Consider the following 20,494-nt stretch of genomic DNA (forward strand, 5'->3'; position numbering starts at 1 on the left):
GTTCTTAAATATATTTAATAGGATCATTAATTTTAATCCATACGATAAAACACATCAAATATATCTAGCTTGTCACTTATAGTATGATTAACTGATAGAATGGATCAACTGGATTAATGGCTGAGATTCTCAACCTCATTCCAGCTGTCTTAATACTGGGTAAAAAGGTCACAGTGGGGGCATTACAATTCCTGGTTTTGGGGCTTGGGGAGAATTCTTGTGGTGCAAGCACTATAAAAGACAACTAGAAAGCTGTCTTTTAAGCACCCCATTGCAAGCTTGGCAATAAGGCTTGGTACTGGGAATGATAGGGGCATGTAGAGGTGAGGGGCTGAAACACTGCAGAGATTTATGCCATAATGTACAGAAGATGCCAGGCCTAAGTTAGGCCCCCTGCTGCTTCAGCACCTCTCCCAGGATGGGAAGGACATAAAGATGGCTCCTCCTGGGCTGCAGAATCTGACCCAATAGATAATGAAATCCTGGCCTCGTTGAAGTCAATAGCTAAACTCCTATCATTTTAATGTGGGCAGAATTTCACCCCCTATATTTAAAGTATTGCTGCTACTACAACATAAAATTCTTGTTCTCTGGGAATTTAAAATAACTTGACTAGAAAGGACCTAAAACTGAATTGTTCATTTGGAAAGAACTAGCTCTTCCATAGTGTGACAGTCAGCAGCGACCCCCTAACAGCTAGTAGTTTTATAATAGCTGGCAACCATTAGGGGAAATTGGACATCTCATGGACCCAGTAGTCTGAACTTTTGAACTGTCTTCCCTTATCAGTCTTGAGGCAGTCGAAGCTGGTCCTAAGCTGGTTTTTACTGAGCAGATTGCAGAAGTGCAAGGTTTGCTAACCACCAATCAAATGCTAACATGACTGAAGCCTGTGTATGAGTGTATATGGAGTAGAGGTTTTTTTTTTGTATCAAGGTACAGAACTCTTCTTTCTTCTGCAGAATAAAGCAATATTTTCCTTATCCCTGTCTGGCTGTCATTGGCTCTCAGCTAGGTGGACCCGACATTTCACTAACAATAGCCAACCTTTAGTCTTTTGGAGGGCAGAATCCTGCCCCTGGAGTTAGCTACTTCTGAGGAAAGTAAGAAGCACCTGCAATGCAGCCTGCTAACTCTTTAATGCTATACATGAAGAAAGGGATTTCTTCCAGACACTCGCACCTGGCCAGTCAACACAATGAGGGAAGAGATTTGAATGTTCTCAGTGTTTAAATTGGGCCACTAGATTGTGGTACCACCTACCACTGGATGACAGTTCTATGCTGCTGTTTATTTCTCTCCCATTATGGTTGCTAGGAAAGAAACCACAGCCCAGCACTAATCTGGTGTGAATGGGTGCGACTCCAGGGGCTTCAGTTGCATCATGCCTGTTTGCACCAAGTTTGATTCTGTCTCCTTTTTTTTAAGGATGGATTGCTTACCTTATCAACTTCACCATTATTTCACACCATGTTCCTTTGGATGAATACTGTCCTGCCATGAAGATTTATTGTGTTAGAGCAGGGGTAGGCAACCTATGGCACGTGTGTCGAAGGCGGCACGCGAGCTGATTTTCAGTGGCACTCACACTGCCCGGGTTCTGGCCGGTCTGGGGGGCCCTGCATTTTAATTTAATTTTAAATGAAGCTTCTTAAACATTTAAAAAACCTTATTTACTTTACATACAACAACAATTTAGTTATATATTATAGACTTGTAGAAAGAGACCTTCTAAAAACATCAAAATGCATGACTGGCACGCAAAACCTTAAATTAGAGTGAATAAATGAAGGCTCGGCACACCACTTCTGAAAGGTTGCCAACCCCTTTGTTAGAGTTTCTCAGTTAGTTCCATAACTTCTTCCTTGGGCTCTTCAATTTCTTTTTAAGGCTACAGTCTGACTTCCCATAAAAAGTGCCCTTGGGATAGGAATTCCCCCATTATCCTCTACCAGAAAGACTGTTTGGAGGGGAGAGAATCACTTTACCTGAAACTCTCATTTTTGAACACTCTCTCTTTAAACAGTCACATCCTTAACAGAAGATAAATGATATTTACTTCCACTGTTCATTGTAGCATACCAAGTCATTCATTGCATTGCACCATACAGAATTAACCTTCACACTTTGCCTTTCAGACACTATCTCCACTTTAATCCCTTCTCAGTGTGCCTTTATAAGCCTTCCTGTTACTTTAGTTATTGTCTACTGTATTTGAATATCTTCTTTATTTTGTTAATGGTCTTCAGTCAAGGGACAAATTCAGGTCAGTGCAAGGGAATGAAACATAATCTTCCAGTCCTGTTTACTTGTCCCTCACCTGTTGAAGAGGTTATGTGGTATTAGTTTGCCTATTGTTTTTTAACCCAAACGGTAACTGTTGACTTTTCTACAACTGTGTAATCTGTTGCATCTGACCTTAAATTGAGGTTCATTGACATGTGAACATGGGGGTGGGGATGTCATAAGTCTGAAAGGTGGGGTATGAAAGGCTGGGGGGTGGGAGTGTGACCATTCTTGTTTCTGGCAGCTTCTCTGGCTAGTCTCCCATGCAGTAAAAAGGATAAAAAGAATGGTTTCCTGAGGTAAAAGACCTGGGGTTTTGCTGCTGGACCTTGTGCTGATGAGCCAGGGACAGGGTCAGACCTTGTAGCCCTTGTGGGCTATCTCATCCCTCTGCAGCCTCTTTCCCCCTTGTGGGTTGCTGGGTCCTGGCGGGTAGGCTGTGAGGAGACTTATGGGTTATACGGTAGGAGCCCTGAAACCCCCATGCTGGAACTACTTAAATTTCTTGTATGCGAGGGTATGGATAATAGGTGGCTTGCATCTCTCCCCTGTGTTTATGTTAATAAAATTTGCAGCCTATCCCTTAAAATCCATCCATGTTTCAGTCATCCTTTCTCTGCTGTGTCTGGATCAACTGTGAAACTCACCTATGTAAGAAACAGGAGAAACCATCTCAACTGCATGTGCTTAGAAAGAGGTTTCATGAGCAGGAAAAAGAGGGGCTTTAATAGTAGACAACTCATTGTGCCTCTCAGTATGTATGTTACTCTGAGTTGAGGAAGTGGTGTCGGTGAGCCAGTAGGTGTCACTGTTTCATTTGAGAAGTCTGACTCAAACCCATGTCCCAGCATGGTATTACATTTGGTATGCTCCTGGAGATGCCATCTTTTCATTCAGATATCAAACTGGAGTCCTGGCTAGCTTTGATCATGGCAGTTTCCACAAGGGTTATGGGAAAATATCAAGTAAATTAATCTAAGTTCTCCTGTTTTCATTAGCTAAAAGTAAAACATTCTATTTGATCTCTGTCTGTAAACTATTCTGTAGTTTAAGTTGCTGGCTCTATTCTGTTTACAGTGTTCTACTTCAGAGATAACTGTGCTTCAATGGTGAGTGAAGGGTCACTGTGTGTAAAGCGTTTATAATTCTGTAAAGCACCTTGGAAATTGATAAATTTTTGATTGATAAATCAATAATAGTAATAGTGATATTTTTTCTTCTGCTCAGCAGTGGGTTTCTGTTGAATTAGACACACATCTCCATTATAAGGAATATCTATTGTGATGCAACCATTTTAGGTATTCAGATTTGCATAGCACTTACTCATGAATATTGGACCAAATTCTGACCTCTGTTAAATTTCTGCTGCAGCAGTTACCTACCCATTGACCTGGGGCTGTCTTGGTTTAACTGCTGGTAGAATTTCAGTCTGAACTCAATAGGAGGGGGATCATTTCAGAGAAATTGGGGTGGAGGGCAAAGTTGTAGCAGGAGATAAAACTTTATATGTGACTATATTATATCCTCCAAAGTTGGAGGGGGAGTAGAAGACATAATGGGTTGCATGGATCTAGATGTGGGGTGGGGAAAACTGCCACCAAATGACCTCCTTGCTGAGTACATGAGAGAAAAACTAATTTCACTAAAATATTGTAAGGAACAAAAGGTTTGCTTGCACAAATCCTAGAATAAAATATGGTGAAAAATATAACTTTTCTGCAACTATGTGATGCCACTTAAGGGCCACATTAGTCACTGAAATAGTCTGCCATATTTGTGATAGAAAATAATTTTTTAAAACGCCTTCACTGAATCCATAACTGACCTAAATGAATCATGTTTACTTTTGCTGTAACATGTAAGGCTGCAAGGAAAGGAAAAATGAAGCATACTTGGACTTGTGGTTTTTTTTCCCAAAGTAAAACCTAGAAAAATGTCTAATAAACCATGTTTGTTTCCAGGGAGTGCATATGTATGCCTGCCAAGTAATGATGTGTTCTTCTTATGTATCCCAATGGTTTAAAAATTTAATTCTCAATCACATAAATTCTTTAACTCATATGGTTTAGCTGACAAATGTACAGTATAGTCTATTTCTTTAAATAAAAATGAGGTCCAAAGTCTGCTTTTCTATGGCTTTCCAAGGAGCAATGAAATATCAAGGGGATACAATGTGAAGGGTATGAAGTGAATTTGGTGTCATGTGTGATGGGGAGTGAACTCCTCTACAAATTCAGGCACAGATGTGATAATGCTTCAGAATTATTTCAAAAAAACAAGACTAAATATGTGTTCCTGTATCATTTCTACAAGCAAACAAGAGATAATCTATCATTAATTGTCAAATTAAGTGATTAAGAGTCAAATCCCTTGTCATCATACAGTTGATTCAAATGTAGATGAATGTTTGGAAAGGAAAGAAGGAAATTGGACACATCTTATCTCCCTTTTGAGGATAGAAATCCAGATATAAGGCTAAAACTATAGAATTTCAAGTATAAAAAAATAAATTGCATAACTTTTCTCATTCCTCTTATCCTCAAGCTCCTCATTACTTACCCATAACTTCCCAGAATGACAGAAGACTAAGGAAAAACCTCTGTTTTGCTTAGATTTTGATTGTTCTTTTTCTTATTTAATCCCAAATTTCCCTCTTTTCAGATCAGATGCTAACACCCTTACACTGTCAATATCAGTATGGTTGGGGATGGCAAAGGAGTGGATACATTGCATTTAAACAGAAAGAATGCACACTTTGTTTTAATCTTAAAACTATTCTGAAACTTTTAAAATTGAATTGTAACAATACTAAGTAATTCACATGAAAAAAATAATTTTATTCAAGATCTTCTTTGTGAAGAGGGGCTGCTTCCTTTAAGAGACAAATGCCTTTATTCTACAGGCCACACAAATAAAATGATTACTTGAGAAACTCACCATCCTAAAGAAATGGGGTTGTTGCAGAAACTCTGATTATTTACTACCTTGCAACTTAAAAACAAATAAACAAAAACAAGACCTCAATCTGACAATTTAGAATATGCTGCATGCTTCAATTCCCTCTTGCGTGTCTCCTTCAAGAGCCCCATTGACGTTAATAGGACTCCAGGCAGGTCCTGCTCTGCACCAGTGCACTATACATTACAGGTTCTGAGTGTTAGTTTGCAGGATGGTGGCAGCAAGGATGCTTCTTCTCAGTTGCATATTATTTGTAGGGTTGAATTGGACTATTCATTCCCAACGGCCCCTTCCTTCCTCAGATCTGTTACTCAGGTGATAGTTGAAGCTGTTCTACTTGGAGAAGATAGTGCAGATAATATTTTAGGTTCTCATTCAATATACCTATAGGAGCAAGCTAGGCTTAGCAACTGAAAATCTTCCCACTAGACAGTGATTACTTATATAGTAATATTGGTCCCAATTCTGATCAAATCAATTGCCAACTGCATGTCAGAAGAAAACAGCAACAGAACTAATGAAACTGTATAATTACTATTGTTATAAAGAGTTTCTTAAGAAAAATGTATTTATTTTCAAACACTAAAAAACTATGGGGCAGACTCTGGCTGAAATCCTGGCCCCTCTGAGGTCCATCCTAGTTTTTACATTTAACGGTCTGATCACAGTTGCTCTGGAGTGACGATCAAGTGACTGTTAAAATCAGTGCAGTCACTCCACATTTGCTTTAGCATAGCAGATCAGAAAGTTGACCTTTGCCACTAATGATCTTTTTTCTGTTACATATAGAACTTTTTTACACCTACTGTACCTTAGCCTTTCTGTAAACATCCTGTTGAATTATAAATGTGTAGGCACGTTCTCTTACAGCAGCCTCTGAGCATAGTTTTGGGCATTGACTGTTCTGGATTATCTTTGGTCTGCTTTAGGAAGAAATTCTCCACTATGTGGCACAATGAAATTGTAGTAATTGCAGTTGTCAGCCATCCCAGACTAGCAGTATTAATGCAGTTTATGACAGGCACATTAGCCAGTTTGTTTTATACCTTTAATGTGAGACTGCTTTACTAGCAGCAAATGGATATATCATTTGGTCACTTCCCTCTTGCCCTCCTCTGCTGTTGCTCTTCAGGACAACAAGGGATTTAATGATTGCATTGCTTGATGGATGAATACAGCCATCAGATCATATGTAGCTAGCAGCAGTGCTTCATCTGGGATATAACTCTTTAATAACCAAATGAACTAACTTTACTGTTCACCCTCCCTCCCCTTGTCCAGAGTCATCCTTTAAATGCTGAAGGAGTGTGGTTCTATTCAATCAAGCGTGTTAGCTGAAAGAAATGCCCAAGACGTTAAAATGTTTACACATTTTCAAAATGAAACATGGATTTTTATTTGAAATTACTTTCCATTTAGAATTTTACTTCCATTGTATAAAGTTAATACTTCAAATAAAGCACAATGCTACCTTTGACCCAGAACAATTTTTTTCAGTTTTGTTGCCAAACCAAACCATTAGTTATTCACACAGTCCGGCTCCTTAGGGCTAGCCTCTGGCTTTTCAAACCATTGCTGTAATAGAGGTATGTATGTATAGAGGGCATAGCACCAGCTGTATCAGCAGGAGGCATTCCGTACAATGCCATGAGGGAATGGGCACCAGAATGGCCAGTGCTACACCTTCTAACATGCAGTCTCAGAGCATAATGATGATGCCACTCTATTCCTACCTTGCCCTCATTAATTTTCTAATGCCACTGCTGAATGAATATCCTGGCATTCAGGAGATACAATGTATGAGATTTCTGCTGCTTTTACTCAGAAGTGCAAGGGGAAGGGTGGTCTCCTTTGCCCTATCATCACCCTTGCATTGCTGAGCTAAACTGGACTGAACCTGCTGGTCTTATCACACCCATAAAGACCAGCAGCTGTGTGATGCATGGTGGCACATAATAGAAGTTCTGAAGCTTATTTAAAATTACAGGTTGATTTAATGAAGGACTATTCAGTGGAGCATCCCATCAGGATCTTGTTCTTACTTTAGTACAGTATTTCTCAACGTGAGGCAGAATGGCTTCCCTGGGAAAACTCTAATATCTTCTCAGAGAGGTGTCAAGATGTGCAGATAAAATGAAAAGAAGGAAGGTTTTATTTTTTCACCCTTTCTTATTTAATCATTCTTCCTTAGGTTGCAGCAAATGTAGAACATCTGTATATGCTGAATATTCTGTAGAGCACTCTGCTTTTGCATAATTCTAAATGAACCAGCAGAAAAGATGAATTAGCGTGCGGTCCTGGTTTGAAACAGACTAAAATATTTCACCTTTTCCTTCATTTCTCTTCTTCTCCCTTAAGAAAATTCTCCCCAGGGACTCCAACTGCCCCACAACTATAAGTATTAGGGTTTGGTGTCCAGGGTCAGAACATACTAAAGAGATGATGGCTTGTAAAACTTGTCGCTGGCTCTGAAATACCTCAAAATTTTGACAGGATTTCCCCCCCTTCATGCCAGTCCCTATTTTAAGGCATACAGAGTTCTTTCCCTATCCAAAGCAATATAGTACTGTTCCCTATCGTAGACCTTTGCCCTCTTTTTTTTTATGTACTTTACACTCAGTTTATTTGAAACAATGGAAACTGATTTACAGCAAGCAACTGTTAACTATAGGAAGTACCAATTTAATTAGACTTCTTTAGTTGAGAGACTCTCTCAAGATCAGTTTATTGGTGATGGTACAATGATCATTATTCTCTGTTTAATGTTGACATTATTTGTAAAATTTCCCTGTGTTCCACCTCCCTCCCAACACACAGACAAAAATGCTGATTAAGAAGAAAGTACAAAGCAGAAATACAAATGTAGACAATCCAGGTCATCAGATAATGTAGATTTCCATGGTTCTGGTGAAGAAAATGGAGCTAGAGTGACCTAAACTCACTGAGAATCAAACCATTAGAGTATCTTGTCCACAATTTCCCTTACTTTCTAACTAGATTAAAAGGGGTGACAACTGGACACCAAGAGCTTGATTCACCATTGCACCATCATTGGATAGTCACTGGCACCAGTGCAGAGTGTTGGTGTGGAAAACACTACATCAGTCGGAATAGCAGCCACTTATACCTCCTTAGCACTAATGCAAATAACAACTATGCACAGCTAGACACTCCTTCCATTATCAGCAGTGAACCAATATTTCATCCAATTTCTTTCTTCGCCTTTCTTTTGTTGTATACCTTTACTTCATTCAAACTTTTATTTAAAATAAAGCATGAATTTTGGGATCCAAGTTATGTACTAGAGCCTTGAATGGCTTTCAGATTCAGATGTTCACCTGAGCTCAGCTTCTCACTGCTAAGCTCTTCGTATTATGACATTATCCAAAATGCTGGTAATGATAACCATTTAAATCTTTGGCAAATAATTTGTTGCAGCTGTAGTAGTAATTTCAGATGCATCGTTAACTGCTTGGCCACATTCTGGAACATTTCTCCTCTTTTCATTTATTTTTCCTTATGTTTTCTGATTCAGATAGACTAAATCAAGGCATATAGGATCCCCCAAATTCAAGAGCATTTTTTAGGCTAAAACTAACATTAAAAAAGTGTCCAAGTTCAGCCCTTAGCATTCCTTACAATGGTTAGAAACAACCCTTACTTTTCTTTACAGTGTAGGGTTATAAATTATATTGAAATATCATTCAGTTATAGTCATTCTCCATGACTGCAAAGAGATGGATGGTCTCCAGGGTAGGGTTGTCATAAAAAGGAAAATCAAGCCAACTAAATAATACAATAAGTCTATGTATCAAGCCAGCTCAACCAAGCAGTGATAAGAACTGTGGCAGTCTTTGAGGAGCTGGCTGACAGATTTCATTTGTCTGAGTTCAGATCTTGCCCCAGTGTCACATGTCATATTTTCCCACCATCGCCTTGGTGTTCTACTGGCACCCTCCAGGTGCTGTCAGGGGATTAGAGAGAGTCTGCCAGTTAAAATGCTTGGATGGCTAAGTCAAGAATACAAGTAAGGAGCCATTTATTCTTCTTTTATTTATTTTTTTCATGCCATACAACTGTCACAGCTCATGCATTTGATTCTATAATGTACATATATAAAGCTTTCCTAAAACCTTTAGAAAGACTCTGCAGTTCAAAGCAGAGTTGGGACTTTTTCCTGTACATGTAAATATTAGCACAAATGGAAAACTAAGGTGTGCCCATGGATAAGCCTTTAGGCAACATTTGGAGAGTTAACTCTAAAAAATTCAGGTATTGGTGCAATACATGAAGCTAGGAGCCACAGTGATGATGGAGGTGCTATCTTTTAGGTAAGACTGACAGCTGAGATCCCATCCACTTATAGTCACTAAATGTCCTCAGGGAACTGTCCACAATAATAAGGAGGTTAACTTGTCCTGGCCAAATTTCAGTACAGAGGTAGCTGATGACTATAGTTTTAAGAATCCTAAAGAGACCGTTAAATAGTGTTGCAACTTTTTCTGACACCAGCATGTCAGACACCTCTGCTGAGTGGTAGCAAAAATCCAGGGCCTTGCTGGTTGGTTTTCCAGAGCATGGAGTCTACATTATACTCAAAGTATATGTATTTACACTTTACTCAAACATACACCAATCCTCAGATGAAATGGACAACCAGAATGCAGGGCAATTCCTTCTTTTGAGACCCTTAGCCCAACACCAATTCTTGTTCCAGGGTACAACTCTCCTTTAAGAACTGACTCTAACCAGAATCACAGGTAGGGAACCAACTTTCCAGTCGCTTGTATAGCTCTCTCTCCCACAGCTGTCTCTTCACAAAACCTTGTATAGCCCAAAACTAAACACAAGACTGCCTGTCTTCCCAAGAGTTAAGACTTAGGGTGTGTCTACACTACAGCTGGGATCACATTTCCAGCTCAGCTAGAGTCATGCTAAAAAATAGTAGTGTAGCCAAGGTAGAACAGGCAGCAGATCAGGCTAACTCCCAAGTACATACCTGGGGGTCTGGGCAGGTTTGTACTCATGTAGATAGCCCATGTTGTTACCTATGCTACCTACACCTACACAGCTATTTTTACACAGCTATTTTTAGCACACTAGCGCAATCAGTACTAACACATCTGTTTATCCAAGCCGGGAAGCAGTGTCCCAGCTGCAGTGTAGATGAAAGAGTGTGGAAGCCTATGTGGAACAGCATCACCTTGTGACACTTACATAACAATGAAAAAGGTTTTAGAATACTTGGGGGATCATTCTGGATGAAAGGTTTATGTATAAAAATGTAAAATTATATACATTTCATGCAGCTCTTGGATATAGATATATTCCGTAACTTTAAAACCTAATAGAGTGTGAGAGTAAGTAGAAAAAAAATAATGAATAGCTGTACACCTGCAACTTTATTTGTGAATGAATTGCTTACAGAGTATTTTCATTGTTCTGTAGAACCTGTACCCAATTCTCCATTTTTGGTAAGGCCCTGTGTTGCCTCTTCAGAGGCACAGAATAAAGTTTGCAAACCTAGTCAGGCTGAAATTCCCTATGGGGGGATTCTTGGGTGGTATGGAAGAAATGAATATAACTTAAATAGCTTGAGTAGTTAAAATGTAACATACATATTACAGATATAAAATAGAGGAGGCTATACAGCAAAGGTAGCTTGGTAGATTTTTTGACTTTAGGGTGCCAAGTTCAAATCTTAATTAAGCCACACTTACAAATGAATTTGCTGATCTGATCCCAGTCCATATTTTTACCCTATTAGACAACCAGTTGCTATAATATGAAACCTATACTGAAGATCCCATGATGGGCAAGGTTCACAAAATTTGAGTATGGATTGTATGTGAGCAAAGTGCAGGTCAGGAATAAGGTGCAATGGCACAGAAGTATGAGGAATCTTATATAGTGCCTTCCCACACTTAGTTCAAGAGTTTTAGCTTCTCAGTTTTAAGATTTACTCCTCAAATTAGAGGAAAATATAGGGGATTAAATTGAAAATATCTGAAAAAACTGAAATGAAATACATACTAAATCGAGCTCCCTGTAATCAATTGTATCCTGTCAAAAAGATGCTATACTGTACTGTAGTTATCACTCTAGCCTGACTCCAGATCGCCTCCAGCAATATCATTCTGGTTTACTCATAATGTCTGCAAGTTGTTAGCAGGAGTTACATTAAATCACTTTGTCACCAGTCCTGGTTTTTATCAACTTAACTCAAATACATTCTTCAATTAAAGGAAAAAAATATTGGTTTCAGTTAACTAAGTCTATAAAGCTCATTTCCCAAATCACATTTTCTAGTTAATGTCTGAAACATTAGATCTGTTCCTGAAAGGCAGACATAAGGCACTTTGCTTTTTTTGCCAGTTTCACGAAAAAGAAAAGAAACGGTGAAACAAAATAACTTTTCACCTGGAAATTATTAAGTTCCTCCTCTCCTTCCTCCCCACCACCCCAACAAACCCATACATTTAGCCAAAAAGAGCTTGTTAGCAGTGATTTTTGTTTTTATGTAAAACACCACAGAACTCTACAAAACTCACAATCCCTTCTGAGAACACTTTGGAATCTAAGGGCCTGATCATGTGAACACTTACTACCAGGCATAGTGTAATGCTTATTACAGGTTCTAAATGTTCATAGGATTGAGCCCTAAATTAAGACAAGAACAACAGGATGAGCTGACAAATGCAGGGCCAAAGGATGGGGATGATGAGGGTAACACAATAAGATTTCATGGCTGCTAGAGTAATCATTAGCCAGAGCCTGACTCTTATTGCTGAGATTTGGTTCAAAGCTGAGGAAAACTTGTCTGTCACATGGGAGAGGTTCTGTGTTGCATTGGTTCTGGCTGTCGGGAAACAACTCGAATAGAGGAGCTTTCCTAGATGGTATAAAGCTAGCATCTATCCATATGCAAGAAAACAGAGCTTGCAACAGAAGGCAGGAGGTCTGAAATGCTGACAAGACATCTGACTTGGGGCGTATCTTAGAACTTTTGCTGTTCTGCAAGATCATAGAATGATAGGAAGGTAAGAGATCTCAGAAGGTCATTTTGTCCAGTCCCCTGCACTCATGGCAGGACTGACTAAGTATTATCTAGACCAGCGTTTTTCAAACTTCGGGTTGTCACCCAGTACTGGGTCATGGCATGTCAGGCACTGGGTCACTCCGGTCAGCACCGCCGACTGGGACATTAAAAGTCAGGGCTTTGGAGCTGGCAAAAACCTGCAGCTACATTGCTCTGGAGCTGCTCCGCACGCCAGCTCCGGGCTGCGCTCCAAAGCCCTGATTAAAAGTCCTGTCGGCAGTGCTGCCCAGCTAAGGCAGGCTAGTTGCGTGAAGTCGCTTGCACACCTCCACCTGGGAACTGGACCTGCTGCTGGCTGCTTCTGGGGCACAGCGTCATTTGTGGTGCCAGGACAGGCAGGAAGCCTACCTCTGCACCCCAGCTGTGCCGCTGTCCAGGAGTTGCCGGAGATAAGTCCATGTCCCAATCCCACTCCCCAAACCCCTGCCCAATCCTGAGCTCCCCCAAATCTGGAATCCCTTTCTGCACCCATCCCCAGCGCCACCCCAGAGTCTGCACCCATGGCCCAGAGCCCAGAACTCCTCCAGCACCCCTCCAGGCCAATGGGAGCTGCTGAAAGCAGCGCAGGCCGAGGGACGTACTGGCCACCGCTTCCAACAGCTCCCATTGGCCTGGAGCAGCGAACCATGGCCAGTGGGAGCCGCGATTGGCCAGATCTGTGGACGGGACAAGTAAACAAACTGGCCTGGCCCGCCAGGGCTTTCCCTACACAAGTGGTGTCCCAAGTTTGGGAAAAACTGCTCTAGGATATGGAAAATCCAGGTTCAAGTCCCTGCTCCAAATGAGTAACATAACCACTGAGCTATTGGCTATTCTGGTGTGGAATGGTTTCTATCTCACTATTAATGAAAAATTTCAAAATTCTAGTTTTCATTCCTGTGCAGAAAAAAAAAGTCAGAATATCACTTTTTTGATGAGATGGAAATGTTGTTTTCTGGTTAGTCCTACGCCTAATTCAAAATGCCCATCTACATTGAACAACCTTGTAAAATGCTATTTGCCCACTCACTTGAAAAGAGTAATTTTTAAGGGTAAGTAAAATCATTAGTTACCCCTTCCTCCATCACAGAATCATCAACCTTCATAGTAAAGAGTAGGTGGGCAGATTTTGTGCCTCACCTGGTAACTTTTCATGACCATTCTGCAAGGCTGACTTACCGGATATCTTGATTCCAGCAAAGTCAGTAAATCTCCCAAAGCTTCATATCTCAGTGACAGTAAAATAACTAAGACTTTGGGATTTCTGGTAAATATGCAATCATACATTCTAACCCCTTCTCTCTAGCATTTACAGTGGATGCCACATCCCTCACCTTAAATATTCCCTTGTTGCAAAGGGAAGTCAAAGCATGTGTCAGGAGGGGATGTCAGCCTTGTCAGTCACTCAGAGGCATTTAGCAAGCCTGCTGGGTTTGGTGCTATGTTATTTTCCTATGCCCAGCCTCTATTGGAGTTCTACAGAGGTGCTTTCTGGAGTCAGTAAGAAGGTTGCTTCATTCCCAAATGAGCCTATTCCAAATAGTAGAATGTGCTGTTTTGGAGGGCAAACCCTTTCCTTTCCAGAATTTCCCATTAGAGTAATTCTGGAAGCAGATGCCTCAAAGTCAGTTTGGTGCCTCTCCTTTGGACATCAGTAGGTAATGAATTGTCCTATGGAGTTTTTGTCATTTAGCATTTAATAAGGTAAATGCCTCACAGTCTAGGAAGGTCTGTACCATGAATTCGTAGTGGACACCCATATTCAGGTGTCTTCTCTAACCAAGCTGATCAGAACTAGGGCAGAGTTCACTCTGGAAACTTAAGGAATTCAACCTGACAGTCCCAAAGATTCCAGAGGCAGAGAATGTGAGAGCTGATGTCTTGTTCAGGGGCAAAGGTCTGAGGCAGAGTGTTTCAGTGGCTGGACCTATTAGCCAGGTATCTGAACCACAAAGCTTCCACATCCTTCTCCAGGTTCTTTTGTACTGTCCAGTGAGAAGAAATGCTTTTCCAGTTCCATACACAGATCCACTCCAAAAACTGTAAGTGAAAATAATGAAGGACAAAGCAGAGAAATGGCTCCTGATTTATCCACACTGACTATTCAGACAAGTTTCACTTGATATTGCAGTTATTAATGGAATTACACCAATGGGATAAATTCATGCCATTGTTTATCTATTCCCCTCAAATAACCTGAATTACTTCCTCCTAGAAGCAGCCCGAGATATGTACTGGCCACTGCTTCCAGCAGCTGCCATTGGCCTGGAGCAGCAAACCGCTGCCTGTGGGACCCACGATTGGCCAGACCTTCGGACATGGCAGGTAAACAAACCGGCCCGGACCGCCAAGGGCTTTCCCTACACAAGTGGCGTCCCAAGTTTGGGACACACAGCCTTAAAGGAATAACAGACTTAATATATTCAGACTGTCTAGGAGAGGACTGGGCAGTCCAAAACATACACTTCTGGGGGAAAGTCCAGGATTGGGAGTGCATTGGGGTCACCCTGCAGAATAACCATGGCTGGTGAGAGAAAGGGTGTGACTGATAGGCGGAAGTTACACAATCACATCCCATGCATCTGACAAAGTGGTGCCTGACTTTCCATTTTAATTCAAATAATCATCTTAGCCTTTTTTGCTGGTGATGCTTGTGAGTCCATGCATCTGACAAAGTGGGTAATATTCACCCATTCACCCATGAAAGCTCATGCTCCAATATGTTTGTTAGTCTATAAGGTGCCACATAATTCTTTGCCGCTTTTACATCTGGTAGTGACCTGCATGCTGGTGATGATTGTGAGTCCAAGTTGGAGGCTATGACAGCAAGGCATTGCAAGGCACCCATAGGTACAGGGCAAGGTAACCCAGCCCCACACTGGTCTGCATTGCACTCAGATATGTCACAGCATACAACTGGGAGAAATATAGTATTGCAAATCTCTCAGATCCTGAGCCTGCTTATGCTCCCAATACTATGTTCCCGAGAGAGGACACTCCTCATCCAAAGTTACTCGAATCCCTCCTCCTGTGCAAAAAATACTTGTTCTTAGTTCTTTTTAATTAAAGAAACACACCCACAAATCTTGACATGTTTATTCTAAAAAGGGCTAAGATGAATATTTGAATTAAAATGGAAAGTCAGGCATCTCCCCTCTGTGGCAGGCCGCTAGAATGTTTTAATCAAGTCTGTTTATACAAGAAAAAGATATCTGCTAAAATCCTTTATTTGTATTGATAAATGTAAAGGATGGACATTTCTGCTAGTGCTCAGTACAGGAAACACGAGATTACACCTAGAAAGGAAAGAAAAAGAATAGTATTTAAAAATGGCATTAACTTGAGGCTAAGAAGTATCCCAGGAGAAACATCTTGGAGCACTATATCTCTTTGAATGGAAATCTAAGCACCCTCTAGGAGTACATACTTATAGAAAAGTAATTTATCAATAAAAGGCAACAGACTATATCTTTTAAGGCCTGATCCTGTCTCCATTGAAGTCAATGGCAATCTTCTCACTGACTTCAGTCGAATCAAGCTCACAGAATGATTGTTTTAAAAAGAAAATAATTGGCTATTCGGAGACAAGTTTTGTATTGTCGTATTCTTATTTCAAGTCCTTTGCATGAATTTCTAGGCAGAATTTTTTCGTTTAGTTAACATAGAAGTTTTAAAACCAGAAATTTCTCATCCTCGCCCCCCTTTCTCCCTGCCAATATGATCAAAATTTTTGAAAAACAGTACAGACTTTAAAGGTATGTTACAAAAGTCTCCAAGGTCTATTTAGTAAATATTGCTTATGTAATAATAAATATTTGTTATTTAACAGCCAAGCTTCCAGATGCTGAAATACCAATAAAGTAGTATTGGCAGCAAATCAACAGTGTTGGAACACTGCAGTGCATGAGTATAACAAAAATTTAAGTACAGTGATCTTGGGAATAATTTCATTTCTTCTGACTACAATTCATCAGAGTATGTTTTCTTTCATAACTTCCAGGTCACCACGTTTTCACTCTGATTTACTGTGCTGTTCAATGATGCCTCATTTGATGCTTGTTTCCAAGCCATTTTTAAAGGAGAAATTGGTAAAATCTAACAAAAAAGGAAATATGTACTAAATGGTTTGGAGTAAACCAGCTACTTCCAAATATGGGTAGCCTAACAACTACTCCATTTAAGGTTCTCACAGAGAATTCATATACAGCAGGAAAAGCCACATATGTTTAAAAAGCCCTTACTAAAATACCTACAATATTAAAAATAATGAAAATGAGTTTGAAGATGCATTGACTGCTTACAGCTAGTTGAGAAATTGCTACCATGTTTTCACTATATTAGAAGACTTAGTTAATTTTAGCAGTAAATGGTTCCTGCATTGTGGAATTATGTGAACAGAAGGTGTCATAAAAAGGAACGGAAGAAGAAAAATGCAAAGGCAATAAATATAAAAAAATGAAGTTTAACGATCTTGAAAAATCAAAAATATTACAGAAACATTATGGAGCTGTGATATTGATTACCATCAATTTTATATGTTAAAACATTCTTAGCAAGCTCTGTGTTTTTAACTTCCCTTCAACTCACCAGAGTCCAGAAATCTTTTTCTGTAGCAGAATTTAGTTATTATGTATCTACTGCACTGCCAAAAAATGTCTCTAAACCTGTGGCTACTTAGAAGTTTTGAGTGCCAATGCGGTGTGTTGTATTGTGTATATATAGAATGTAACATGGTCTCTACCCTATGGAGCTCATAGCTTAAGTCAGACATAAACAATTAAATTAAACATGTAATAAAATAAGTGACGGTGCAAGTTTGAATTGGGAGATGTTGTCCTAGCAAGATCGTACTTGAAAGGCTTTATAGAGGTAGTTTTTAAAAAGAGAGTTTTAAAGGAAATAAAGTTGGTTATTTTAGGCTCGATCTTACTTTCAATTAAGTCAGTGTCAAACCTCCTATTGACTTTTATTGTTCAACATTAGGCCTGTTATGTGCAAGGGCTATACCTCTACAAAGCACTGAACACCTTCTGCGAAAATGCCAAGTTACCTCACTTTCGAGTAATGTCATTGGGAAGTAAAGGAACTCAGGAGCATGTGTCAGGACCCAAGAAGAAGGAGACAGTTCCAAGTACAAGGATTCTTGCAGCATAGACCAATGTGTGAAGATGAGTGAGAGAGGGGTGGGAAGGGAGTGACTATCCAGGAAGCCTGGAAACAGTGCGAGTATGAGACAGAAAAGAGCTGTGGGCAGAAGTGGAGCTGTGCATGCCTTCAGCCCATATTTATGCAATAAATGAAACACAGAACATTTCATATCTTAATTAACCGTCAACAGGGACTCAACAATCAAAAATGTTACACGGACATTATGGAGCTGTTAGATGCATTGCCAGCTCTCTTGTGTGTGTTAGAACAAGTACTATACCTTGTTTCCATTCTTGCAGAAAGCTGAAAAATAGTTTCAAAAGGAGGAGTTCACAAAACCCAAATTTCAGTGATCTGCAAACTTTCTAGGGAATGGGTTTGATCATGCAGCAGATATGTGCATGAGATGTATTTAAAATGAGATTCATACCGCTAATTTCTTCTTAACAATATTCCTTCAGGGTTCACGTTATTCCCAGTTGTGCAAATGACATCATTAGACTGCCAGGCAAATTGAAGCAATTATCCATTCACTCTTAACTAACACACACATTGACACATTTGCTTTTTGATAAGGAGGAATGATCTTTCAACTGGAAAAAAAGATTGATCACTGATGAAGTCTGTAACTGCAGCTTATGTAATTGCTGAGGAAATGACAATATCCAAAATAAATGAAGCCAATATTCTTGTACTTTAGGTATGCCATAGACAGAAAGCAGTGTCTATAGCAGGGGTCGGCAACCTTTCATTTATTCACTTTAATTTAAGGTTCCGCGTGCCGGTAATACCTTTTAATGTTTTTAGAAGGTCTCTCTCTATAAGTCTATATATTGTATAACGAAACTAGGTTGTATTGTAAAATAAATAAGGTTTTCAAAATGTTTAAGAAGCTTCATTTAAAATTAAATTAAAATGTTGATCTTATGCCGCCGGCCCACTCAGCCCACTGCTGGAGTTCTGTTCAACTAGGCCGGCAGCGGGCTGAACAGGGCCTGCAGCCGGAACCCCGGCTGGCAAGGGTCTGGCAGCCAGAACCCCAGACCAGCAGCGGGCTGTGCGGGTCTGGCAGCCAGAACCCCAGACCAGCAGCAGGCTGTGCGGGGCAAGTGGCCGGGACCCCAGACTGGCAGTGGGCTGAGCGGCTCAGTCCACTGCCGCTTAGGGGTTCCATCCGCCGGCTCCTGTCAGCTGGGATCCTGGCTGCCAGACCTGCTCATCCCGCTGCCGGTCTGGGGTCCTGGCCCTGCCCACATACAGTGGGTACCTACCTTCTCCCTGGTTCTGGCCCATTCTCTTCCTCTCTCTGCACTGAGCACAGGGCTGGAAGGGTCTGGCCAGGAGCTAGAATGAGGGAAGGGGCTCAGAATTGGGGCAGGAAGTTTGGGTGTGGGGCATTTACCTGGGCAGCTCCAATTTGGTGTGAGGGGTGCAGGAGCTCCCATTTGGTGCTCAGGATGGGGATGTGGGGGGTGCATGGGGCGTGAGGGGGCTGGGTATGTGAAGGGGTGCAAGAGTCAGGGCAGAAGGCAGGGGGCATGTGAGGTGGGTGCAGGTGTCAGGGCAGGGGGGGCTGGGTATGTGTGGGGGTGCCAGTGTCGGGGCTGGGGTCATGGGGGTATTTGTGAAGGAATCAAGCAGAGGGCTGAATGTGTATGAGGGGGTACAGGGCTCAGGGCAGGGACCTGGGCTGTGTGCGGGGCTGCAAGACTCAGGGCAGAGGGCTGAGTATGTGGGGGGGGTCAGGGCTCAGCGCAGAGGACTGGGTGTGTGTGAGGGGGGTCAGGGCAGGGGGCTGGAGGGGATATGCCGCTATTTCACCCACTCTTCCCCAAGGCTCTGCCCCTGCTTCTTCTCTGCCTCAGCTGTGAGCAGCGAGCATGCTGACTCTGCTCCTTCCCGATCCCCTCCCTCACAAGGGCCATCAGCTGATCGGCCAACAGGGAGGGAAGGATGGAGAGGCAGAGGAGGGGCAGGAACCCAGCACACTATGGGAAGAGGTAGGGGAGCCAGCAGGACCAAGATTCTGCCCCCTGCCCTCAAGCGGAGGGCAGAGAAGAGCGGGCCAGGCCAGGCTAGGCAGTATTTTTAATGGCATGCTGCTGCCTGCTGGGACTCCGGCAGGCAGCAGTGTGCCATTAAAAATCTGCTCATGTGCCGTCTTTGCAAGTGTGTCATAGGTTGCTGACCCCTGGTCTATAGCATCAGTGAAGAAAACATTAGCATATAAAAACACTTTGCATATAAAAACTCCCTGGACAGAGACAATAACTGATCATTGACAAACAAATATTATTTACTAAGCATTAGAGTGATGTTATAGTATCTTCATATTTCAGTGTATCATACAGACATGCAGGGTGAGGAACCCCATAAAGCCAAGTATGAATCGTGGTAGCAATGACTAAATATATGTGACAGTAGACAAGGCATACACAATGTAAACATTTCCCATAAGCAACACACACAAATAATATACGTAATAATAATTAATAACAATGAACCCAACTGGCAGTAAAGGCACTCTTCTGCAACGTGCATGCCTTTCTCATGCAAATAGTCCCATTAAAGTCAAGGTAATTACTTGTGTGAGTAAGGAATACTACTGTGAGAGAGACTTTGTGCTAAAGATGCATACGTCACTCAGTAAGACTGATTAACAAGGTGCTTTGATTTAAAGGAAAGGAGTTTTGTTACATGTCTGTATATTTCCCTTTGAATCTTGTTGTTAGGATTCTTATGCTGATAGTTTTAGTTCACTGACTATTGGGATTCTATAAGCTTATTGCCTGTGTTTATAATAAAGTTAGTTTAGCTGTATGATTATTGTTAAGGTTTCTTGGCAAAGGTTACTGTGATGGAGTGGACTAGAACCAAAGGTCCCCTGCTGGAGGCCTCAAGGTCCTGCCACATCCATCCCAGGAAAGGAACAGTGGAGAGGTCCTCCAAGTGGGCTAGAGTGGATGTAGGGGACACAATCAATCAGAGAGGTTGTGCACCCAATCAGAGCCCAGCTGGCTCATA

Source organism: Gopherus evgoodei, chromosome 12 (genome assembly GCF_007399415.2).
Source record: "Gopherus evgoodei ecotype Sinaloan lineage chromosome 12, rGopEvg1_v1.p, whole genome shotgun sequence".
Classification (NCBI taxonomy): Eukaryota; Metazoa; Chordata; order Testudines; family Testudinidae; genus Gopherus; species Gopherus evgoodei.